The sequence below is a fragment of the Thunnus maccoyii genome, chromosome 3, assembly GCF_910596095.1.
Source record: "Thunnus maccoyii chromosome 3, fThuMac1.1, whole genome shotgun sequence".
Lineage (NCBI taxonomy): Eukaryota > Metazoa > Chordata > Actinopteri > Scombriformes > Scombridae > Thunnus > Thunnus maccoyii.
Genome location: NC_056535.1, coordinates 25,405,423 through 25,432,965, shown reverse-complemented (window position 1 = coordinate 25,432,965; position 27,543 = coordinate 25,405,423). Strand labels below are relative to the sequence as shown.

The 27,543-nt window shown below is 41.4% G+C and overlaps 1 protein-coding gene across 2 annotated transcripts in view; it reads right to left on the bottom strand.

Annotated features, from left to right (window-relative positions):
• Positions 1 to 22,022, bottom strand: part of tafa3a (TAFA chemokine like family member 3a) — a 110,822-nt gene extending 88,800 nt beyond the window's left edge. Inside the window, exons 1-2 of one of the 2 annotated variants that reach the window (XM_042407076.1) lie at positions 21,535 to 22,022; positions 17,553 to 17,646 (exon numbers count right to left, since the gene is read on the bottom strand). The gene's annotated coding sequence lies outside the window, so the exon portion shown is untranslated. The remainder of the gene's footprint in view (positions 1 to 17,552; positions 17,647 to 21,534) is intronic. The other variant, XM_042407075.1, reaches the window with a different exon arrangement.
• Between the last annotated feature and the right edge of the window lie 5,521 nt (positions 22,023 to 27,543).

The following is a 27,543-nucleotide window of genomic DNA, read 5'->3' as shown; positions in this document are numbered from 1 at the left end:
TTACCCTGAATTGCACACAGCAAGAGAAGACAATTACTGAAGAAAAGCCAATGGCTAACGTTATTGTTGCTTAAAATAAAAACACACACACACTGGTAAGTCCCTTAAATCCTATTTTCTCAATCAGTATCTGGCTATGAGCAACAAAGTCCTACCTACAGCAAATACAGAATTTAGAAACAGAAAGTTAGAATAATTTTGGCATTACATCACATTAGAGCTTCATATTTATTAATATGTTTAGTTTATTTTATGTTGTTATGTTTATGTTTGTGCTCTTCTCAATGCTTTGATGTGGGCAAGTCTCTGTTGGAGAAAGGTGATGGCATATTTCTGTGCACCAATCAGAATTAGAATCTGTTGTGGGGTAGTTTGGTTGCCAGGGCGATGCCACTGAAAATTAAATAATGCAGGTAAATCAATCAATCAATCATAGTTTTTACTTTACATGATATACTTGTATTTATATGTTCACTAGAAGAATTCCTTTCAGTACAGTACATTGTCAATTTTTGAGACTGTCCTCCCAAGAAAAACGACACAATAGGTCGTAACGTCAGTCGCCCAAAAACGACTTATAGTTACGTTTGAGTGACAGATGGACAGATTGTAGCATGTAGGAGAACCTATGATGGCCGCGAAACTCATGAAAAAACACAAAAGGCCCTCTCTAGAGCCAGTGTTTGGTTTGTCCATTCTGGGCTACTGTAGAAACATGGCGGTGCAACATGGTGGCCTCCATGGAAGGGGTCCCACTCCCTGTGTAGATAAGGGCTCATTCTAAGGTGACAAAATCACAATGATTCTTATTTCCAGGTGATTATACACTAATTAAATCAAAATTATGAATATTATATTCAATTTCTGCCAACTCTGTTCCACTAGATGCCACTAAATTCTACACACTGCTCCCTCAAGCCATATGAGCACACTAATTTCACTAATAATCCCTCATTTCACAAAGAAACTGAGTGCACACAACCCGGTAGGCAAGTACAGTAGATCATCGCTGAACCAGGAGCTTATTCTGTAAACTGTGAAGGATGAGATGGATGAGTACAATATCATAACCTACAAAAATAACAACCCATGCTGTAACAAACTGTATTTTTCCTTTAAGAAAAATGACCCACTAAAATGAACCTAAAAGTTCACATGAAATTTATTCCTAAAAATAGAAAATTATTCTAAAACTGACCACTGGACCCTGAGGATGTGATGTTAGCGCTGTACAGTTATTTACTGTATAACAGGCAGCTCCCTGACAGGAAAAGGCTCAATGTGTTAACCTTTATTTATGCATGGTAGACTTGATGAGCAGGTCATCTTTTGTTCAGAGATGTTGTGTTGCACATACACAACCATGCCTGACAGCATGGAGACATATACTATGTATGTACTGTAGGCTGCCATCACTGGAGTTGTTTGGTGTTTTTTTCTTTTTTTCTCTCTCTTCCTTTCTTTTTTTCTGAGCAGATGGAAGAGACAGCTTCTATAACATATCACAGTTCATTAGCAGTGAGCCAGAACCGTTTTATTTTATTTCCTTTTCAGTGAAGATTTATTCTTCTCTTCACAGCGCTCTGGATGATGTTCTGTCAGAATCGTACCGTTGTGTCATAGAACATGCTCTTTGGAAAAGACGTGCTCTATCTGTAGCCTGGTCTTCTCTGGCTTCGCTCCAGAATTATGAGGGGAAATGCCTTCATAACCCTTGGTGTAATGCAAATGTCCAAGTCCATGTCCAACTCTGTAATCCCAGTGGTGCCCTTCAGGGCCTTCAGGGCAAGATATGCCATATCTTAATACAGAATCACTGTCTATCAAGTCTTACACCATTAAGGCTCCACAAACTGTTAACTGTCAAGCTATCAAGTCCCTCACTTTCACCCTCTGTCTCTCACTTCTTATAGACCTCATTTGCAGATAATAGGCCATACTGAGGGAAAAGTGCCCTTTTTAATTATCTCTAGGATTATGAGGTTTGAGTTGTTCCCAAATGCTAATACATAGATCGTAGCCGTGCATCTTTGCATAAGGAGGAGTATATTACCCTTCCATTTGGCCTCTGTTGCTGATGGCTTACAGCTGATCTTTGCACACCTCATTTGACGGGAAAATAAGAGCCTGCAAAGCTCTGCATGAGAGACCTGTGAACGTAATGAAGTTCTGAGATCCGATTAGGGAGTAAATGCCAGAACTCACACAGTTAATGACAGAAATGAAATATTGAATCAATCAGGAACTCATTTTGAATAATAAAAGATACTGATGAGAATGATTTTATGGTGGTGAGTCAAATTCATAAATCAGAACTTACACTATTGATCGGGATGATCGAACTGTATGCACAAACATTTCTTAGAGTTTGATTTAATTTACAGTATTATAGGAGTAGATGGGTGAGGTTTGCAACATCAGGTTAATTCAGAAATTGTTTACCTCAGAAAGTGTACTCAGCTGGTGTTCAAAAAGTCTGCTGCAATCATCCAAATTTATTTGCATTTATCGTGCCACTGAGGTAAAGTCTATCCATCTACAACTACAAGGAGCTTAAAACGTACGCTACAAAACACTGGCTTCTCCAAAAAGAGGATGACAAAGAGAAGGGGATCTATTTTCTACAGTGTGGCCTTGTCTGACACTGAATGAATATAATAGGCATGGACATAGACATACTGTGCATGATTCATATACCCAAAAGACCCGTTACAGCGCACCGATTCTATACGCTGTATGATAGACACAAACTACACTGAACACTGAACACCTTCAATTTTTCTGAGTCTATGTCCCTCCAATGCGCACAGGTAAAATATCAGTGCGGGTTACAACAAATCAACAACATTCACAGTCCTCATTAATTACAGCTGCTTTGCGGAGGTATACAGGATTTCAAATCACCCACATGCTCTATATACAGTCCCCAAACCCCACAGTAGAGACTTATTTATTTTCTACTCTTTAATTCTGTATTTTCTTCTTGGCTCGCTTAGCTGCTACTTTGTCAGCGAATGTGGGAGACAAAATAATTGCCTCTATATTTCCTGAATTGATTTCTTGCACAGTTCTAATACAGTGGTCAGGCTGGCACTCAGGCATCCATGACAGGCCCCTTACTGCAGGGTTTGTATTTCAGGGAAGAAAAAAAAACACTTAAGAGTCAAGATTTTTTTTTTTTTTTTTTTTTCATTTTCTGCAGCTTGTTATTAAGGTCAAGCATTAGCAATCAAAATAGAAATCCCTCAATGGAAATCCGTTTTGGAAAGTACAACCCACAGTGGCAGCAGAGGATACTACAGGATACTAAACTGACCTTATAATGTCATACAAAAGCATTTTAATATGAATATATGATATGATATGGTTTGCAGTGTGGAAGTTAGGATGCCAAAGTGGTAGCAAGATTTCTTAATTTTTTTTATTTATTAGTTTATTTGTCAGGGACAAAAAAACATTGTAACAGGTTAAAGTAACATGAAACAGATGTATTGCATATAGGATTTCTAGCCAAGGCTAATTTGTGACTCCTGTCCCTGGTTAGGCTTTTCTACTTAAAAATAATCATAACATATCATTACCAGAAACACATTAGTTAAATAGAGCTCATAATAAATAGTGACATTCTCAATAACAACATTATTTACATCACATAACAATCAATTTACATGTGTTGGGTATGTGTGCACATGTGTATGTTCCCTAATTCATGGCTATGATGTAATGTATGCATAATATTTATAGGTGCGTGTGTCCGTGTACATACAGTACAGATGATTAACAAGACAGGAAATGCAGAAAAAAAACTGTGTATTTTTTCTGACTTTCTTTATTTTTTTTCTTCTTTATTGTTTTTCTTTATTGGCCTCTAAAAACTAATGCTTTTTTTTAAGGGGTTCACAACCACTGCAATATGCACATGTTGGCCTACGAAAAGTCAGCACTGCAGTAGTTTCTTTTTAAATAGCCTTTTCTGCAACTAATATTACAAAAATTATGAGGATGAGATGATGAAGTAGATCATAAACTCGTGTTTTGCCCAAAGCTTTCTCCTCCTGTCATCTATTCTCTTTAATGGGTTGAAGAGATGGAAAGTCTTTCTTGTATGATTTTGCAGCTCTTAATTACTTCACTTTTCATCCTGTTTTACCCTTCACGATGTGTTCCCTGTGGTGAATGTTCAGTATAATGACCCGCTTGAACCCTCCCTTCTGGTGCAGACTGCTCTTTAAATTAGGCAACGACAGAGGTGGTATCAACCACCCATATAACGCACTGCACGAAGGGCCCAGCTCTGGAGAAGCGAAACAAGGACAAAAGTTAAGAGTAGACCACCATAACCGCCATAAAAAAGAATTAAATCTCAGATGTTACAAAATAATTGGTTCCCAAATACCGGATTGGCCCAAATATAAGACGACCCTGATTATAAGACGCTTTGAGCCACTCAGTTAGCAGTAAAGCGGTGATCAGCTTGACTCTGCGGTGGGCGTAATGTGATTGCGTTACCGCGGTAATGCGGTAACTGTGGCAGCTCTAGTTAAGAGATAGAAGAATGTCCACTTACACCAGCTTTGACTCCTGTTTTTCTTCAGATCTAACCTCTTGTCTAACATAGTCTTTCCTCTTAGTAGGCCAGTGGGGTGAAGACACCCTTTGAACCTTTTTAGCACAACTTCATGACATCACGCTTTCTGTGAAGCCCCCCCTTCACGCCCTCTGTGTGAGAGAGGGAAGAGGCGACACGCTGGATTGGCAGGGAAAGCAAGCAGAGAGTGAGAGTGCATTAGACCTCTGGCGTCAACTGAGGCATCAATTAATGAGCAGCCCGGGAATGTGTCCATCCAGACACACTCTGCACCACGGTGCCGCAGGAGGCCAGGGCAGGGCCACAGACGACTGGGGGACATGAATAATTGAGGTCCCTGTTTTAAATGTTTAAATGAATTAGGGCCAGGGGAAGAGGTGTTAAGAGATGTACAAGAGGGAGGAAGGGAATGGCAGCAAAAATATCTCCATTATGTCTCTAATCATGAAGCAGGAAAGGTGTTCTTTGTCAGTGGTAAAATGTGCTAAGTCATGTCATTATTGGGGTGAAATAAGTGGATGCTAAGCCTAAGATAATGTAAGGTTTAAAAGTGAAGTTAATTTATACATTCAAGTTAATTCAAAAAATATGTATTTACAATGTTTTCACAGTTAATTATTTATATATCGATGCTGTATTATTTATATATTTACAAGTTCAAATATTTGCATCAGCATCCTGCTAAGGTTGAAACAGTATTGAATCTGCTTCTGCGGTTTTACCTCATTACAGTTGGATCTGCCTCAGTCTAGCTTATGATTGGTTGGTTTAGTCACATGTGCCTAAAAGACGAGGAAGTGTTGTTGTTATGTCTCTGATGCCGGGAGCTAGAGTAAAGTGCTGCTTAAAAAGTCACCTGTCTCCATCCTGCTATTTTCTCTCATGAAGAGTGTCAAATTACCACCTACCGAACCCTCACGTTACATTTGGTGGCAGCGTGGTGCTATTTTGGTGGTTTGACGCATTTGGTGAGTTTTATTCCCCTAAACGGCGGATATCGTCACTTTTTGCTAGCGGGATTTTTTTTTTTGCCACTGTTTGAGAGCAGCGGATGAACTGTAAACGGAAGTTTTGGAGATATTAAGGACTTTACCTGTTTCTTTTCTACATTTTCATGCTTTTTGTGATTTTTGAGCCGGACATTTTTCTCCTACAATGTCGGCTGATGAAGGTGAATCTGTGCATGAGCCGCAGCCTGCTCCCGCGCAACATCAAAGGTCAGGGGACGATGTCACGAGGTCCAGCGCTGCACATGTAGCCCCACATACTGTCTCCAGCGCCTTAAAAATTGACCTTCCACCAGTTTTTAAAGGAGATGGGACAGAATCTTTCACAAGTTGGGCTCGACGTTTTGAAGTTTCAGTGCAGGCTATGACTCAACCAGATACAGATTTATCTACACTGATGGCCTCCATCCTCCCAACTCGCCTGGCAGATGCTGCATTTCTGTACTGGGACAGCTTGCCCCCTTTAACCCAGAAGAACTATGGTTTAGTCAAAGACAAACTCAGGGATGTTTTTGGGCCAAAATACTCCCTGCCCTTCTTCCAAACAAATGTGAATGCTCGCCCGCGTAAACCAGGTGAGAGTTTGGATGTGTACAGTGCAGACATCACTCGTCTTGTGCTTGAAGCCTTTCCCAGCTATGACCACAATGCAATAGAAGGCGAAAAATTCCGCCGCTTTGTAGCTGGCTTGGACCCAGCCTTACAGTCAAAGATTCATGAGATGGGTGCAGACAACCTTGATGAGGCCCTGCTTATTGCCAGCCGCTGTGAGAGAGCACGTGCAGCGCTGCAACTGACCACTGCAGGATCCCCATACACTCTGCCTTCAGAACAAGTAGCTATGGTACGTCCTAACCCTGTTAATGACAAACTCCTGCAAGCAGTTGAGCAGCTAACTCTTACTGTGACTAACTTGAAACATGAAGTACAGCATTTACAAGAGAAACACAGTTATCTTGCTCAGTGTTTGGACTCCAGACCTGACAGATCCCCCTCCTGTGATACTCGTTACAGTGCACGCAGCTCCTCTCCCTCACCTTATCATACCAGACAGCACCCCAGAGACTATTACTCACCTGAGCAGTATTACAGGCATGATTCAGAGTCCCACTATGAACGTTGTCCTCCACCCCCTGTGCATCAGAGACGCAGTGAGCGTTGCAACAAGGACGAACGTGACCGGTATCACTCTCCGTCACGCCCATCCTATCGTCGTCATGACAATGACACTAACGGATACAGACGCAGTCCTAGTCCAGCTCCACAGAGAAACAGAGATGGAAGTCCACACACTAGGAGCAGTGTTCGATTCCAGTCACCTGAAAGACCTGCACACTCCAGCTCCAACCGACAGGGAAACTTCCATTAGCTGCTGTTGAGGGGCAAACAGCAGCTACTGCATCACAGCTCCAGGATGATTCCCCACAGTCAATGCTGGACGGCAGTGACTCACAAACTGATAACTCTGTCTCTTCCAACATCTTTGCTATTGTTGAGGGCATTGAAGTGTGTGCTTTAATTGACTCAGGCTCATTTGTCTCCATTGTGAGCGAAGATTTTCGAAACTCTCATCCAGCTTTAAAGAAACGCCCTCTGACAGCCTCCTCTCTGCCAGCTCGTGCAGTCAATGGACAACGCCTGGACATCCTAGGCAAGTTAACCATTGGAATCAGACTTGGAAAACAGGTGTGGCAGCAGGAATTTGAGGTTCTCAGGGGTGCTTTCCAGCCAGTCATATTGGGCTGGGATTTTCTAGAAAAACACCATGCCCTCCTTGATCTCAAACAAAAAGTACTGCAACTATGGGACATGAAAATTCCCCTATTGCCCAAAGGATATGAAGTGGCCGCTTGCTGTAATGTGTCTGTGCTAGCACCCACTAAGATACCAGCTATGAGTGAAACCCTTATCACAGCTTGTGTGTCAGCAGCTACACCTGCCTCACCTATGCCAACTGATTATTGTGGCGTTCTCATGCCCAACCCATCCTGTGCCATCATTGTGGCACACTCTCTCAGTGAAGTTCAAAATGGCACAACTGTGGTTCGACTCCTCAACCCTTCCAGAGATGACATTGAGCTGCGTCCTGGACAACATCTTGGTGAGTTTCATTCGGCCTCATCTGTTGACATCGTACCAGTTGGAGAGACATGTTGTGCAACATCTCCGGTACACGATGAAGCTCCTCCAACTGTACAGATTGATGAACAAAACCTGTCAACCTCTCAAGTTCAGTCACTGAAATTATTGCTTCACAAGTACTCAGCAGTATTCAGTACACACTCAGAGGACAGAGGTCGAACAGGCATAATTAGGCATCACATTCGCACTAACGAGGCCACACCAATTAAACAGCGAGCCTACAGAGTAACACCAGAACAGAGAGCAGAAATACAGACTCAAGTTCAAAACTTGTTAAAAGCAGATGTCATTGAAGAAAGCTACAGTCCTTGGGCTGCGCCAGTTGTTTTGGTGCGCAAGAAGAACGGCACATGGCGTTTCTGCCTGGACTATAGGAAACTCAATGCAGTGACAATCAAAGATTCACACCCTCTTCCCAGGGTCGACGACGCACTGGATGCACTATCAGGCTCTGCCTGGTTCTCCACAATGGATCTTCAGCATGGATACTGGCAAGTTGAGTTGGAAGAGAAAGACCGTGAAAAAACAGCGTTTACGACAGGCAGTGGACTCTATCACTTTAAAGTTATGCCGATGGGACTCACAAATGCTCCAGCCACATGCCAACGTTTAATGGAGATGGTACTTCGAGGTCTCCCCTGGAAAACCTGCCTTGTCTATTTGGACGATGTTCTCATTTACAGCCGCTCCTTCAGTGAACATCTCGAGCACCTGGAAGAAATACTCGCCAGATTCCAGTCAAGTGGCCTCAAGTTAAATCCATCAAAATGCAGTCTTGTCAGAGACCAGGTGACCTTTTTGGGCCATGTTGTATCCAAAAACGGCATTCAGCCAGACCCACGAAATGTGAAAAGTGTTCAGGACTGGCCTGTTCCACACTCAGCAACTGAAGTCAGAGCATTCTTGGGACTTTGTTCATACTACCGCAAGTTCATCAAGAACTTTGCACATCACAGTGTTTCACTACATGCACTCACTGAGAAGAATGCACTCTTCCAATGGACTTCTCAGTGTCAGGATGCATTCACTTACCTGAAACATGCTCTTTCAAGCCCACCAGTGGTTGCATTTCCTGATTTCACGTCACCATTCTCCCTCTACACAGATGCTTCAGGCTCTGCTATTGGTGCTGTGCTTGCTCAAAGACAGGGACATCAAGAGAAAGTAATTGCATATGCCAGCCATGTTCTAACCAAAGCAGAAAGGAAATGGTCAACCTATGATAGAGAACTCTGGGCTATTGTCTGGGCGGTACGTCATTTTCGCCACTATCTCTACAAACAGCCCTTTATTATTGTCACAGACCACAAACCTCTCTTGGGTCTCAGAAAAATACCCATTGACAATGACAGAACTGGTCGTCGCGCACGTTGGGCTCTTGAGCTTGATCCTTTTGAGTGGACTGTAATTCACAAGGATGGCCGCAGCCACCTCAATGCAGATGCACTGTCACGTCGCCCTGCTGACACCAGATACACAGAGCAGAGCACCTCCTGCACCGCTCCTCCCAGTCCACATCCTGATGAGAGACACTCAAGCCCTGTAAGTACATCTTGTCCTATCAGTTCTGTATGTCACCACAGCTCTTGTAGTACTGATCCAAAACCTGTTCCTTGTAATGAGACTTTGCCACAGCCTTCTGGTCCAGACTTCCAGTGTGCTACACAAGCTGTCTCCTCCACATTTGTGCTGCAGCTCCCTGAAGAAGATCTTAGAAAGGAACAGCAACAAGATTTCATACTGTCAGAGGTCATTAAATGGACAGTCAAAGGTCAGAAACCACCATACTGGTGCATGAAAAAACGCACGCCTGCTGAAAGAACACTTTGGCAAGAGTACCACAGACTTACCTTTCGTAATGGCTTGCTCTGTCGTGAAGTTTTCAACGCATCCACTAAGTCAATGTTGCACCAAGTGGTTGTCCCTCAAGCCTTAAAAGACACTGTTTTACAGTTGCTGCATGGAAATCCAGTAACTGGTCATCTGTCTGCAGATAAAGTCCTGAAACGTGCTCAGCAACTGTGCTACTGGCCGTTCATGTCACGTGACATAAAGATGTGGTGCAAGCAATGTACGCCATGTGATGCAAGACGGAGTCCTACACCTCACCACAGGGCTCCGATGAAGACAATTGTTGCTACGGAGCCATTCCAAAAGGTCGCAGCTGACATACTTGAGCTTCCCATCACAAGTCGTGGCAACAGGTATGTGCTTGTTGTTCAAGATTATTTCTCAAAGTATGTCAACCTCTATGCCATTCCGGACCAGCGCTCCACAACAGTTGCAAAATGCCTGTTTGAAAGCTTCATATGTGAACATGGTATTCCAGAAATGCTGCACACAGATCAAGGACGTCAATTTGAGTCTGACTTGGTGAAACACCTGTGTCAACTGCTGGGCGTCCAGAAAACACGCACCAGCCCATATCATCCTCAATGTGATGGCATGATTGAGAGATTCAATAGAACACTCATTGATCAGTTAGCCAAGTTGCTTCTTCAGCAGCCTGGTGAATGGGATGACTGTCTCAACCAAGTCGCTTTGGCTTACAACACCAGCCCTCACTCTACAACAGGTTTCACTCCATTCTTCCTCACACACGGTCATGAGGCCAGGATGCCTGCAAACCTGCTGTTGCCTAACAACACACCATCTCCATCTACTCCAGGTTCTCCTGCTGACTATGTTGCACAGTTGACCCGGAAACTTCGGTCAGCTTTCAGTGTGGCTTCATGGAACAGAGACTGTGCCCATAACCAACAGAAACAACAGTATGACAGAAGTGTCAAACACACTCCCTATGTCTCTGGAGACCTTGTGTGGTTAAGTGACCCCACTACATCAAAACAGAAACTCGCTCCTCACTGGAAAGGCCCCTTTGAAATATTGGAGTGCCTCGGATCTGATGTGGATTCTCCTGGAGTGACATACAGGATTCACTATCTCCTGGACCAGGCTGACAAGTCTCAGATCGTCCATTACAATCGTCTCAGACCTTACAATGCTCCTGTGCCGGATCATGGACAAAAGACACCTGATTGTGACTCACCATTGCAGCCTCAACTCCCCTGCTTGACTGCATTGTCAGGTGCTTTGCCCTTTAAACCTTCAAGGTCTGCAGCACCAAAGAGCTACAATGTACCTGGCTGCAGCAGTGCCCCTTCAGTGGCCCCCCGGATCTCCCAGCCCCAGCCCCAACCCCAGCCCCAGCCCCATTCTCAGCCCCATTCTCCCCCATCCCCTGTCCCTTGGACTCAGTGTTTCACTGCTCCCCCTTCTACCACTCAGGGTCGCTCTGATTCTTCACTGCGCCCCAGCAGGCGTCAGGTTAAACCTCCCAGATACCTTATGGACTATGTTTTGAAGTGAGACTGTTGCTTTGTTTTTCCCAGTAGCAGTAACTTGTTTTGTTTCCTTATATGAAACGGGGACGTTTCTTTTGTGAAAGGGGGAGGAAATGTAAGGTTTAAAAGTGAAGTTAATTTATACATTCAAGTTAATTCAAAAAATATGTATTTACAATGTTTTCACAGTTAATTATTTATATATCGATGCTGTATTATTTATATATTTACAAGTTCAAATATTTGCATCAGCATCCTGCTAAGGTTGAAACAGTATTGAATCTGCTTCTGCGGTTTTACCTCATTACAGTTGGATCTGCCTCAGTCTAGCTTATGATTGGTTGGTTTAGTCACATGTGCCTAAAAGACGAGGAAGTGTTGTTGTTATGTCTCTGATGCCGGGAGCTAGAGTAAAGTGCTGCTTAAAAAGTCACCTGTCTCCATCCTGCTATTTTCTCTCATGAAGAGTGTCAAATTACCACCTACCGAACCCTCACGTTACAATAACACTATAGCTTTCACAACTGTATCGAGTGGATGCAATGCTTGTTTTGGTCAACCAGGCAGGGATTTGGACAGATTTTTGTCAGCACTAGCTGTGGAAAGTGTCGGAACATCAGCACATCATCAACAACGTCTTGAACATCAGCAGATTCATCCCAAATATTCAGCTTAACCACAAACACTGATCAGCAGTTAGGTGAGAATACTACATTCAATCAATATTTATTGATGCATTTCATTTGTTACTGACTTTGTTTTTACAGACATATAACAAAACTAGTTTTTCTAGGTATTCTTTTTTTCTTCTTCTCTGATGTCTTGGAAGCAGAAGAAGGAATGCTATGATTTTCTAAGTTTTAATACACACTATTCATAAGCTGCAACTCTGGGCTTCAAACCGGCTCCTATGCAAACCAATGGGTGATGTCATATTTTGCTGCGTCCAACTTTATATACAGTCTACGGTTACCACATCAATTTTCGACAAGCTAAGATCATTTATTGCATTGGCTTGTACAACACAAAAATGTCAGAAAAAAATAGTCTAAGAATATAGGATATGTGGATTTCTGAAGTCGGAACACAAAAAAGTGGTACCAAAAGTACAACTTTTTAAAGCCTGAGGTGCACATTTACCTGCACACAGCAAGTAAATGTTGCTGCTGAATTGCTGCCAAGACTTTCAACAATCTCAGTCACTCAATCAGGATCTAGAAAAGCACTCTGGTCTTTGAAAATGTAGCTGCAACTCCTTTCCATTCCAACTCCTTTTCTTTCTTTGAACTACTTTACCCCTTGAACAGATTTCTGTAATATTAGCTTCATTTCATGAGAGGTTTTGTCAAAAATATTGATTAATTTAACAGCAATCAGTTCCCTAAATGACTGTTTGGTCTAAAACTCCCTATTTTTCTTTAATTACTGATGCACTGTATACATTATGTATACTGTAACAGTATACTGTAACAATATATATACTGCTTAACATAACAAAATGAGTGTCATATAGCCTATTTCAGTTCCATGTTTAATAAATTGTACAAAGGCATAGTGTGTGACACTACAACAGCTGATATTTGTACCAGCCAGTTGTCAGCAGGACACAGTGAGTAAACAAAGCCCTACTGATTGGCAGCCGTTCCACTCTACAGAATCCAGCAAAGACGGCTCAAATTGGATGCAAAAACAGCACACTTAGATTTCAATTTCTCCTCACAGATGGGAGCACCACACACATTGCTTGTGATTTGTCTCCAGTACCTGAAACTGGGGAGTAAACAGTGATCAAATTGACACTGTCCCATGCTGGGTGCTCTGGGCTCAAACTGGTTCTGAGGCAGAACAGACACAAAGCCAGCCAAAAAGATGAGATAAGAGGTGGTATCAGACTCCTTCTATGTGGGCGGCTTCCTCTGAGCTGCTAGTGCACCACTGCTTCTCCTCTCTCTTTCATTTTCTCCCTCTCACCCTCTCTCACGCCGAAGTCCAAAGCCCAAGAGAAATTAGTCACCCTGCACGCTGTGCTGAGGGAGTTGTTGTGTGTATGTGTGTGTGATTGTGTGAGTGTGTGTGTTTGAAGGAAAGAGAGAGTTCGAGGAAGATAGAGGAGAACAGAGAGGGAGACAGAACAAAATTGTTTTCCATCCCAAGGCTTATAATTCCGCCTTGTATCTGAAAATTGATGCTGGTCTGAAAAAAAGGACATCAATCCAAGCATCAGAAATGTGCTGCAGTTACAGGAACAGCCCCTCTGTAAACAAGAGGAGAGACTGAAAGTGATAAGAGAATCTACAAGAGCCCCTATAAGCTTTAGAAATGTTCACACAGACTCATACAGGGTTTTAGCCAGAGTGCGACAATGCGACAATGACCTCACTACAACCTCCCTGTGGCCAGTTGTATCCCATAAAATCAAGGGCAGGATCAATGCTGTTACAAGCTTCTCGTTTTTAAATTTTATGAGCTGTATCAGCATTTATTTTGTGTCAGTGAAACTACAAAATGAAACTGTTGGCTGTTATCTGTTAAACATGCATCGCAGTGTCAGTCAGTACAATCTGCTAAAGATGTTTTTTAAGGAGTGAAAGGCCATAAAAGTTAGCAAAGATTGCATCTTTCTGCTGTTTACAAAGACCAAAAGAGTGATGAGTCGATGTTTGTCGATAAACCATTTTATGTTTCATCCTCTGCACATCATTTTCCAGCTCCGAAAATTGTGGCTAGATAGCAGTCGAGCACTGACCAACAGCTAACAATGGTTTCCAAACTGTTTTAGACCACAGCACCCCTTCATAAGATTTTTCGCGTCATGAAACGCCTCATTACTGCTGAGCACCGGAAAATCCTGCAACCCAGAAAGCTCATTGTGTTACTATGACAACCAGCAACCGCAAATTGTTATTAGCTGAGGTGTTCCTGTATATTACTGTAAACATTTAATACAGTGCTTTAATTTTTTTTTTTACTTCTTCTTCTATTTTAATATGTTTGAAAACATAATTAATGTAAATGACACCTACATTTAATCTGCAGTGACTGATTTTTGATTCAGACCTGACTCACCAGCAGTTTGTCATGTGAAAAACTAGTGTATCATCATTAAACATAATGCCACTTTTAATGTAATGATTCAAATGATGAGAATTAAATTTTTGTAGTTATTACTAAATATGAAGTACAGTAAACTACTCTGGTTTTTATATGGATAAAGTTTGAAGTACACTTTAAGTAAAACACAGATAAAATATTTGTCAGTGACACAGTTAAGTCCTGATGAAAGGCGTGTTCATCCATGTGATTTTATCCCTCCTTCAAATTTCTTAAGGGGAATTCTAAATTTGGCTTTGATTCAGAAATGATTAAAATGATTTATGTTGGTTGGGGAATGTTACCAAGGTAGGGACATGCTGGGAAATAGCAGACTCACTGTTTGATGCAACGTCACACGATATACATACATACATACATATATATATATATATATATATATATATATACACACGTATATATGTCATATGTATGTGGATATACTATACTACCTTGCTGCACCTATACTGTGTATGTCTGAGAGATGTAATAAAAGCAATAGGAAATTTATTGCAAGGTAGAACTGTACTTTTACGGAATACAAGAGCACAGTGGAAGCTTGAACATCTTTCACATTCAGTATAAGACTGTGTTTCATCAGTTAGTCATATTGAAATGCGATTGATAAATCAAACTGCAAAAGAATAATTAAAAGTGAAATGTTCTGTATGTATTTATAGTGCGAGTACATTGTGCACATTACTGACTGACAGAGGAGGCGTGTTTGAACGGATGAAAAAGAAGCATGAACTGCAGCTACCCTTGAGCTAATTCTATCAGATAACACAAATACCCAGATTTCTCTTTCTAATTTCAATCTTGTACATTAGATCAAGGCTCAGGCACTGGCTGCTGCACAATACATTTAATGAAATGGGTACATTTCTTTTGAAGAGTCTGCAGCTCTTCCATTTTTGATATCTCATGACGAAGAAATCTGTCCGACCTCCGCTTTAGGTCACAAAAAATCCAACCCACCTCCGATTGTTTGCTTGATGAAGGGCAGGAGAGCGGAAGGAGGGACCAGCAAAATCATTATAATCACAACAGGGTTGCCATTCTCCTGCTTTACCAACAAAGAAATAACAAGCGTAGAAAATAACAGGCTCATTTTTAAACCCCCGTAATTGCAATTTTCTACCCAAATTGCAGTCTAATGATTACAGGCATGAGGTGGAGCTTGACAACAACATCAGAAAAGAGCAGGAGAGAAAAAAACACATTGCCAAGGACCCTCAGGCACCACGAGAGGGAGAGAGAGTGAGAGAGAGACAGAGAGAGAGAGAGAGAGAAAATCAGCCAACATAAAATGAGAGCTGTCTTACTCCCATAGGAACCAGGGTTTAGAAGTGGGCTTTTCAAAATCTGCAATTCCCCAACCTTTTCACTGGGACGACGGTTAAGGGCTTGGAGAATTGAGTTCCTTGCTGCTGTGCTGGAGAAAGAGTTGATGGGAATTCAGCGCAATAGCACAACATTGAGAGTGAAAACTGGCCAAATACTGACTACAGAGAGAGAGAGAGAGAGAAAAGGAGGAGTTGGTAGAAAAGCCTGATGCCCAACAAAGCTGAAAACCACCTCCATGGAAGAGTGGATTCCTGAGCTCTGCTGAGGCTGTTTTCCACTCAAACTTCATTGTCCTCAGTGTCCAGAGCACTTGAAGCATCAGCTGGAGAAATTCCCAGGCAGTCACGTGACTGCTCCACTGTACACAGAAGTATGCTCAGGACGGACACAAGCATTTGATTTGGGAGCTAGAAAATGTGAGTTTGCTTGCTCATCTCATCCACTAGACAAAAAGTAATTTGGGAATCTAGTAGAGGTGCAACAATTAGTCGATGAATCAATTAGTGATCATTTTAGTAATTTTAGCAAGCAAAAATAAAGCAAAACTGACAAATATTTTATGGTTTCAGGTCCTCAAATGTACTCAAATGTCTTCCATTGCAGTAAATTAAAAATGTTAAGTGGTTTTGGGCTGTTGACATTTCAAGATGTTACATTTGGCTTTAGGAAATTGTGTTTTCTGATGTTTATAGATCAAAGGATTAATCAAGAAAATAATCAGCAGATTAATTGATAATGAAAATAATCATTAGTTGCAGCCATAGAATCTAGAATATATGTAAATCCATACCTGTATACACTTTTATAGATTGCATACATCAGTGGTTCTCAGCTACTGGAACCACTGATGAATTTGAGGATTAGCGAGATAATTAACAAGGAAATTAAAAAGACATATTTTTGCCACATAAATAATGCTTATTTTTTAGACTTTTGCTGATTTTTGCATTTTTATTGAGAAAAAAAACCTCTTCTGATCTCTAAAAACTTGTCGAATGAAAGAAGCAAACATCTTTATTTAGACCGCTCACAACCTGTAATGAAGGGTCTCAAGTAGACACTGCCTCACTTTAAATGGTCTCAAGCCAGAAAGGTTGGCAACCACATAGGCAAAGGATCTAGCAGGGAGCTCCTCTATTATTTATTAATATTAAGTCAAACTGTCAGAGTCTTGAGGATTGATCCCAACAGATTCTTAAGAGATTCTAACAGAACTAAATAAATGTCAACTCTACCGAAAAATCAGGAGGAATCATCGTTTGTGACTAATCACTGTCATCAGTTGTCATATGTCATTATGTCTGCTGGAATCATTGCGTCCGTCATGGCTGTAGAGTTGTGGAGTTGAGAAGCCACTAGTTCCAAAAGGATTTTTCCCCACTCTGGATTCCTATTTCATTTTTTTTTCAATAATATCCTCAATATTACTTGGCATAGAAACACTGTTCTGACCATTAGTTTTGATTGTTTCTCCTTTGTTTCCAAGAAATCATGTCTTGTCTCTCAGTTTAGCATGGCAGATGGCTCTGAATGGTACAATGAGCCACAGCGATTTCAATATTCTGTTGTTGTAAATAAAACACGCCCCCATAGTTAATAATGACATCCAAAATTGGCCCAGAATCCAAAAGTAAATTCATGTATGCTCCAGACTGTATTATTCATTTTCTCAATAGTGTAATCTTTAGCTCCTGCCAACCATTAGTGGCTCGTGTGTGAGAATTTTAAACTCAGTGAGTGGATGTTTCTTACTGAAACGCACTTTGGGAGTTAACTCTTAAATTAAATCTTACGTCATACGCAGGCTCGTACCTTTGAATGACTCTTTTGTACTGATGATTAACTCGGGAGAATGTCACGCTCATCCAAGCCGTAGAAGCTCTTAAACTGAGTCACCAAAACATTGTCTGTGCAAAAAATTATTGGGCCTTTCACTTCTAGAACCAGGTCACCAAAAAAAGCAGGAGTTTAAGCAAAAAGCTGAAACAAACATTTCCTTTCATATGTATGGTGCAAGCTGTTTGTTGTACTCACTGTACAACGGAGGCGTATGAACTTTACATGATCGGGCCCCGCGGCATCACAGTCTGTACTCCAGTCATGTACACTGAGCGGACATCAGAGGGAACTGAGATAATACAATGACATCACAACACACACAAACAGCGTCAAAAGAGCAATAAGAGAGACTGAAGTCTGAACATGTATGCATGTGCCCACACACATCATTCATTCACATTCAACACTCAGAAAAACACCCACTTTTACAAACACGGTTCAGCTGTACACACACTCTCTCTCTCTCTCTTTCACACTCATACACACCCACAACCAAACATGCACACAGCAAATCAGCATGAATAAATAAGAGATGGAGTTGTGCTTCACAGTCTAATCTCTGAGGGAAAAACAGCTTGCCGCATCGGCAAGGATCAGCCCGGGCGAGTGAGTGGGACACTGCTGGCTTCCAGGAAACCAATTTGTTTGTTTATTGTCTTGGTGTTTTGTCTGTGGTTACAGTTCATTGCAGCCAGCCCATCTTGGGCATGCTCCTTTAAATGGCATCTATAAAACATGGGATGTGCTCTACCCACATCCTCCTCCTCCTCCTCTGTACATGACGGAGCTGCACACGAGCGTCACAATGCTGCATTTCGTTTGCTATGGTTGGGCTTTGAATTTCCCTTTAAACATCCAATGGATTGACCCCAGCAGCTCGAGCTGGCGCTTTGAGAGGTGGAACAAACTGTGCTTTCTAAACACTTTAGCCTATGAACACCACTGAGCAGCGAATCTCGAGGTGCTGAAATCGGGTGTAATCATGTAGATAGATGGCTGAGTTTTTATTGTTCCGCTAAGCCAAATCTGCAGGGCTGGTGGAGAATACAGTTTCTGAAATGATGCAACACCAAGGATTTTATGGTTAACTTGTGGGGCTGCAGTGCTGTGTTCGCTGTGACAAGCCACTATGCTGTCGTATGTATATGTATCCTGCATACGATGACGTGTTTGGCACACTATGGAAAATGCAGACATGTAACTATATACAACTAAAGGACATGTATTGTTTTGTCTCAAGTCTGAAAACACAAGCCAGACTCTCGTATTATGCCCTATTGATCTGACAGAGTGAGCAGGAAGCTGGCGGAGAACACAAATACTGCCTGGGGTGGCTCCTTAAAACTAGAGACAAGCCTCTTATCCATGGTGTTCTCTTCCTCTGGAAATCACCTGGTGGCTCATGCATATCAAGTACTCTCTCCAAGCCTCAGTCAGCTCCGCTCTGCCTTCTTGAGGCTCTGCTGTTTGTTGCAATGTCTGAGTGATGATGGCTTTTTTTTTTTTTTTTTTTTTTTTAAACACACACACAACTGAAATTGCAAGCTAATCTGTCTAACCTGTGCATGCTGGTTTCAAGTCAGATAATTATGCAGAGCTGCGGTGTCTTTTGGCACCACCAAAACAGCAGAAGCAACCATTTTAGTTTCACTACTTGTTCGGGAATGCCATGCTGTTGTATGGCGATGTTGTGGTGGCAGGGTGTTTACAGGTACAGACCGCAGACTGTATATAAAGATGGATGTAGCGAGGTGTAACGTCACCCATTGGTTTGCAGCGGAGCTGGTTTAAAGCTCAGAGTTTCTGCTTATGGTCGCCGCCATCTTTTCTGTTCGGAGACAGGACCTTCCACAAAAGGAGTGCGCGGTGTTGCCTTCCACGCTTTGGAAATAAGTCCTGCTACCTCAGACCAAAGCGAACGCTAGCCTCCTGGGAACACCAAGCACTGTGCATTCGGACTAACGTTAGCTATTTTATCTAAATTGTGCTAACAGGGCAGGTATCAAAATCAATATTGTGACAATAATCTGACTCAGTGCGAGCCCCGGAGCTGTTTAGAGCAGCAGGTGAACAGCTGTCAAGCAACGCCCACACAGCAAACATCAAAGCTATTATAAGTCTTCAAATCTTATTCGTGCAGAAATAATTTCCAAAATGACCATAAGCACACTTATTAGAGGACCCAAATTTAGCAATTGATAAATTTATAATGACTCATTGTAAAAAATGATTGACTTAGTATTTCTAGAGACAAGCTGACGCTTTTTGAATGGGAGTCAATAAGAACCAGCATCTAGCGACCATCAGTGGTATTGAACTTTAAGGTGCTTCCACAGTGGTTTCAGCCCTGAGCCACGGTAGTTGCTGCTTGTCACAGACAAGAATTTATTCCAAGCCTTTACAAATTCCCACTTTTTCACAACAACCATTACAGAGCGCACAAATCTTTTCCAAGTTTCCAGTGTTACTGTCAAATACAGTGGAACTGTCACAGGGATCCCATCTCCAGTAATTCCAGGGTGGCCTTTGCTCTGCCTGTCAGCAATACCAACCAATAACACTGCACAATAAAACCCTCCAGAACAACAGTGGGCCGCAGGCAGCTTCAAGGGCTACTGACGGCGATCTATAAAACAATATAATGGGTTGCCTGTCAGTGAGTGTGAAAGGGAAGATCTACGCCTCCTCTGACTCTCTGAGGGGACTTCAATTAATCACAGCAGAATTGTATCACCCTGCAATAGGAGTGTAAGGTTATTACCATCCCTGTATTCCGCAGGATGAAATGCGATGATAGCACTAATTGAGGGGAAGAAGAAAAAAAACAGCTGACCGCACAACGCTTGTCAAGAGGATGAAGGGCAGATAAAAGAACAGAGTGAACAAGGAGATAGACTTAGAAAAAAAGGAGTGAGAAAAGAGACGAAATGGGAGTGGGGAGAGGGGATGGAGAAAGAGAAATATTCACATTGGTGTGTAAGCATAATCGTAAATATCTACAGTCTGTGTGCAGAGCAGCTGACAGCAAATACAAGAGCCAGTTTTCATTAGGGACTCCATCCATGTCTCCTCAACATAATCCAGCAAGATAACAGCATTGTACTTTTCTTAAGTCACAAACAAGCCGCTTATAGCTGGAGCTTTTTCGCAATCTGAGTTGAGGGGAATCACACTGTATGGAGGACACGGCCCACGCTGTGAATGCAGCTCCAAGTCCCATTTCAGAGCAGCGATTTGACTTGGCTGTAGAGAGCTTTACTGTGGGGAGCCGTGTTTATGTTTGGGGTTACCTTCACTGAGGTGCAGGCTTCTTGATGGGCCGTGTCAGATGGAAACGCTGAGAAAATATAATGTGTTCTCTCTGGGGGGTACCAAAAACAGCTGAAGATAGATGGATAGATAGATAGATAGATACAAAGATACATAGATAGATGGTAACAGACTGACAGAGAAAAGAGAGATTAGCCTACATGCCAGTTTTTCACAAGATTATCAGTGATGAATCAGTTTAGATTCTTCTTTGATCTCATGATCACATAAAAACTTCTCCACAGATGAGACCACACACCTCACTCATTTGCCTTTTATATAGATGTATGTATGTGTATATATATAAATATTTCATTATTATTATTGTTATTATTATTATTATTTACGAAGTGTATAAAAAAGGAAGTTTCTGCATGGATTTACACACAGAAGGGAGTTGCTTTAATGCCTTTGTGCACCCAAAATGATCAGACAGATCTCTCAAAGGGGAAACTTGGATTGTGTCTAATTTAAGCAGTCAGTGATGATTTCATGATGCCGCACAGATATGATATTCTCTGTATATCTCGACAGTATGAAGCTGATCATTTGCCAGCCTGCACCTACACCTGTACGCCGCCTTAAGTCATTAGTTTCCAGCAGCCTTCTGCTGTCTCACAAGTTAATAACTATTAAAGGAAACGATCAATAGTCTCATCGATAGGCGTAGTTTATTCATAGGTTTGACTGCTTGGCTGTTTCGCAGTCACAGGTGAGCTATTAGGGTTTTTATTTCTATAAATTCACAATATAAAGAGTTTCCATACAATGATTTCTGTTCATTTTAACGTCCGTAAAAGCCACAAATTATACAGTTTAATGAGCTTAATATATGACAATAAAAATATGTATGAGCATCTCAACCTACCTGTCGTTGTGCTGTCAATTAATCCCGGGAAACGTCCCTTTCATTTATTCTCCATTGTCAACCACAAAAACCAGAGATCTTTTCTTTAGAGAAATGCCATCTCCTTGCCGCTTCAAGTCGCCCTCGACAGCACATAACCTAAAAACGCTGGTCTAATGTCAAAGCTCTCCAGACGCACAATCCCTGAGTCAAAGAAGTCTAAATTGGGGCTGCTGGATACTTGCAGGCGGTAGACTTCAAAGTCTATAAAAGTTGCTGGTCCTCCGGCTCTGACTCACAACTTCCCATCCGCCAGAGCGCCTCAGCAGCTGGACCGTCACTCATAGTTTCTGGATTCAAGCATAATGGGATTTTTTACAATCCTCCCTCCACATACTGGTCGCAGTTGGGTTTTTGGCAACGTCTTCGTGCAGTTAGAGAAATGGATTTCAGGTGTCCGAGGGATGTGAGAGAAGCCGGATCCATCAGTGTGTGTGTGTGTGTGTGTGTTTGTGTGTGTATGTGTGAGTGTGTGTGTGTGTGTGTGTGGAGCCGGGAGGGTCTGGGCCGGTGTTTTAGCGCCATCCAGTGGAGGTTTGTGATCCCGGTCTGTGGTGGTGACAGGAAGGAGGGCAGACATTTACCTCACCCAGCTCCGGATGATGGTAGCAGGATGATTGTTACCTTCTTGAAGACAGAAGCACACTATTTATAGAGTACAAACTTGTCATTTTCTTTGTTCAGTTACAGTCCATAAATGTCCAATGATTCAGTGTAATTTCCAACATTGTTTGTAGCTTTTTGGGTTGAGTGATAGATTGAATATGATTTTGATAAATTTTCAGCCCCTATCTTGAGGAAATGTATTGCAAACAAACCAGAGAGGCCAGTTTATGATGTGATATTGTCTTAGAGAAAGGGCTTACGTACAATGCATACAATTTAGGTACTGTGTGAAAATTATTGGCATGAGGAACCTTGCTGAATTTTATATTTTATAAAAAAGCAAGGCTTTTGTGAAAACTGAAATACCCTCCCCCCAATATCTCAAGATAATATATGTATGGCAAACATAACAAAATGGGAATACAGCCACTCATACACATACACACCACATGGTTATTAAAGCCACCAAATTAGTGAACCGGACGGCAGCTCTGTGCTGAAGGGCTTGTGCAATATTTTCACCCCATATTTCATATCCTCTGCTCATGGAAAATCGTACCTCCATGGCATACATGAAACTATTTTAGGGCTGCAGGTAAAAAAAGATTTCATTGTCGATTCAACTGCAGATTTTTTTTATCAATTAATCGTTTGGTCTTTGAAACGTGATGGTTTAAAAAATGAAATTCACCATTGCCTAGAGCCCATGCTGATGCCCTTAATAAGCTCGTTTTGTTTTTCAGTTGACTGTTTCACATGTCAAAGAAAAACAGCAAAGGCTCAAATTTAAGAAGCTGGAACCAGAGATGTTTTGTTTGAGAAATGACTGAAACAATTGACTGATTATCAAAATAGTTGCCGATTAATTTCAACTTATCGATTAATAGACTAATCGTCGCAGCTCTAAACTATTTGATCTCTTTTTAATATAGACCTAGTAGATCTTACAAATATAAAATATGACACAAGACAGAAATATGGGGTGAGAAAAAAATAAAAGACCCTCCCTTGCTCTCCTTCAAAAGTTAGAGGACCCTCCCTTCAACAAAAATAAAAAGTGCAATACCCTCCCCCTTTTCTGACCCCCCCCCCCCCCCCCCCCCCCCCCCCCCCCCCCGCCGCCGCCTAATAATTTGTGTACAGTCCCTTACTCAGAAGCTCTTGGGTGTTATGACATTAGGCCCCTGACTACTCACCGAGGTTATGATAATACATCTGTTTGTCTCTGACATTCAACTTCCGCTCTCCTCCAGCATAACTGCCCAGTCTACAAAGGCTTTACCCCCTGTAATTGCATTATCATCTCTCCATTTCTCAAGCAGTCTCTTTTGTCTGGGCCCCCGAAAGGCAGGAATGAGTGGAATAATCAATACCAACCTTTGAAATAGCCTGTGGAGATGGGAGACAAGCATTTGAATTTGATTGATTTGGACACCCTCAGAGAGTATTATCATCATAAACCCAAAGCCATCTACCTCATAGACAACTCAGTAAACACACACACACACACGTAAGCAGAATCAAAGGGCAGAATACACAAATCCCAGGGGACTGAATACAAAAAATGTCAGCCCATTATTATTGACCGGGCTGAGCTATGAAATTCAAAGCAGATATGTAGACCAGAGCTTTAAAAGCCACACAACTTCATAATTGCCTATGAATAGAGAAGCTTTTATTTCGATTCTATTTATGTCATTTATTACATGACTTCCAAAGTCATCATATTTCTTTCTTCCTCTCTGTCACACACCCACTGAGAGAGGAGATGACCTCATTAATCTTTAGTGCATTGTGTGGACCTATCTTGTCATACCCCTGACACCGTGGTTTGTGACACAGCTCTGCTCATTAAATCATATGACAGGATGAGGTCAGCCGTGAGGTAAGGTGTCTCAAGCTGTGTGAGAGCAGATAAAGCCAGCAGTATTAGCTTCTGTTTGAGAGCTCAACAACAAATGTACTGTAGGTGGCAGCTGAGGTGAGTCATGAGGTAAATCCGGTTTGTGTGCATTTGGCATCAAAATCAAATAAAAGTCCCTGTTTTTTTGTGTGTTTTTTTGTCTCTTTGAGGTCACACTGCAGGGGAATGAGAAATACACATCTGCTGCTTCTGAGGCATCATGTGATTTGGCACCTTACAGAGGAAACTTCGCTGCCTTTTTAGGTCTTGTTACTGTAGTTGGCACCTTGCATAACACTCATCACCGCATGCTTGTCATCCTGTGATTACTTTCACATCACACAGGGAACAAGAGCTGTGGGGGCTCCATGGCCCAACACTGATTGTGGTGGTTCGGCTTAAAATAACAGCACCCTGCAGGGAGCAGTGCAAGCCCTCCGCCTGAACCCTCACTCACCTTCATCGCGGAAGTGTGTTTGAAGACAGTGGGACGTCTACCAGAAAATTGCAAAAGGAAAAATAGGAGGCATAATGGCCCTCAGGAAAGGAGCTAGCCATCAATAATGCAGAGGAAGCAGCAGTTAATGCCCCCTTTAATTCAACAGGTCTGCAGATGCCGGGACAGTTATTCTTCCTCTGCTGCAGATGCTCGATGAGAGGCAACTACATCAGGCTTTATGGCTTTGTGTGCGGTTGCACTGCCAGGTCTTTCCCCGACCTCAAGAGCCATTAATGGGTTTTCATCAGGGGCCCACCCTAATGGAGTTTCCAACTTCACCAAGTCTCCCAGGTACCAGCGGGGAGCTGTAGCCATAGAGAAATGAATAATTTCCACACAACGCCAGAATACATGAACTCTATTTAGAGTGAACAGTGAGAGCACTGAAAGCTTTGATAAACAAAAACAAGGCATAATCAAAAGACAGTCAATATTACACTGCAAGAATAACCATATAATTTACAGTATGTTGTCTTCTCAAATTTAACATAAGAGAATAAATCTGCCATCAAAATGAGAAAATATCTAATAATGTCTTTGTCTAGAGTTTTGAATTTTTCAGAATGTTGTCTGTGTCCTATGGTGTAAGAAAATTGTCAAAATATGTGAAAATATGAGAGAGTGACAAAAGAAGAGAGACAGAACAGGGGCATTTTTAGGTTTTGAAAAGATCTAGGGCTAATCCTGCCCAGGTCCAATTTATGGTACAATAAAAAGTTATTTCCTTATTGATTTAAGGCTTTATTCAGTATGTGGAAACACTTCCTTGTGTGCAGTAATACTGCAGTAATCACTGCAGCAGTGATAATACTGCTGCAGTGATTATAGTATTTTTATTTCAGTCGGATTTTGTATGCAGGACTTTTACCTCATTGTATTGATGCTTTTACTTGAGAAAAGCATCTAAATATTTCATCTACTACTCTTTTAAAAACTGCTTCAGAGTTTTGAGCGTGTTACTTTCTCACCCTGTCTTTGAATCAGTTATACAGAATGCCAAATGTGACCCATTACAAATCTATCAGCAAAATGTACTATCAAAAGTAAAAGTTCTCCTTCTGCAGAAAAAAATGGCCCCTGAGTGATATATTTTTATATATGACATTATTAGATTTATAACATTGATACATCAATGTGTAAGCAGTAAGAAATCATATTATGCATGGGTTTCACTGTCAGACTCAGACTCTGTGTCATCTATTTCCATTGCTGTTGCTGTTGGTGCAGTGGATTTAGAGGCGGTGCTCTTTCTCCATGCAGCCTTATTGCTCTTGTAGGAGGTTGAAGTGGAGCTAGTTTTAATTATATTAAATAAAGTTAGGTGGTTTATCCAGCAGGGGTTGGGCCCCCACCAAAGAATCACAAGATACATATGGAGAGTTGTGAGATGTTTCAGTTCTACTACACAAATTTTGATGCATTTTTAGGGAATATTCTCCAATCTTTGCTTTATTTGTGAAATATTTTACCTCTATACATTTTACTTCTTTGGGCCTCAAACATTTATTCAAATGAAATGGCATTGTGTGGAAATGAAGTGAGGTGAAGTCACTCTTTGGTGGAACTCTTAACTGCTCACAGACATATGAGATGTGACAATTAAGGGGCCCAAAACATACACTGCTTTTCATAAGTGGTCATACTGGAAACCACTGGTTTAATATGTAACAATGCATTGTATTCTATAAGCTTGTCATATGTTGTTTTATGTAAAATCTTAATCTGATGAATAACTAGTAACTATAGTGTATCTGTTAAATAAATGTAGTGGAGAAAAACATACAACATTTCTCCTCACACTCAAGTACCATCAACGTGCTTAATTACTTTACATCACTAATTGTACATTTTATCAACATTTTCACATATTGCCTTTTTAAAAACTGACTTCATATGTTCATAGAATTTGAAAGTTTTGAGCAACTGATGAATGTGTGTTTTCCTTCAGTTCTACCTGATTCAAGACAAAATATGAAGATAAGATGGAAATCTAGTTGAAATAAACATTTTGGAAGTGCAGATCTGACTGTAGTGTATTCATTTTGCATTGTAACACAATGAAATATGAACTCCGGACATATTATTTTTCTTTTGCCTTGTTTTCTCTCCTGACAATGATTCCTCATCAGAGACCTTCTAAATTGGGACTAGTGGCTGCCCCCTAATCACCTCATCTACACACACTCAACAGCACACGCACACACGTATAAAGAGAAAGCTTTAGAAATCATTGAAAACAAATTCAGCCATCATTTCACAGTTTCTCTTCGACTGAGAGAAATCTGCCTCAGCAGCCTCCGACAGAGAAGTAGAGGGTCATTCATCAGGAGAGAGATTAAATCTTGCTCCACTGCTGCTGGATGTTGAGAGTGCTTCATCTTTGGGAGAGGGAATAAAAGGTTTAAGAATCCATCCTTTGAATAAAGGAAATCATTTCATTTCCTTTTATCACTTGCCAGCATGTGGTGTTGCAGACAGTTAGCAATAAAACAGCTGTTATTGCAAAAATGGTCACAAATAGGTGATAAACAACATGTGCTTTCCACTGAGCCGTAGAATTACAATGCGTCAGTTATTACATGCAAGATAGACACAACCTCCATCTGCTGAAGAGGTCAACAAACGTAATGATAGATTCATATGAACCTCCTCTCCAGTATCCCAGCACCAGTTTGTTCAAGTTGCTTCCCATCTGGTAGTACTTTGGCTCCATCTACTGGTCAATGCACACAGGTGCAAACATCTCTGTTACAAAAATACACAATCTCGTCAATGCACAACAACATTTCTGTGGTCTCTTTGTTATACTTTATTGTGTTTGATGGTATCAATGCATAGAAATCATCTACAGAAGATTCAAGTTACATTATAATGTCAAAAATGCAGTGATTGCACTCTGAAGTAATCAGATCATTTACTTCAGTAAAAGAAGCATTACAACAATATTAAAATACTCATGTAA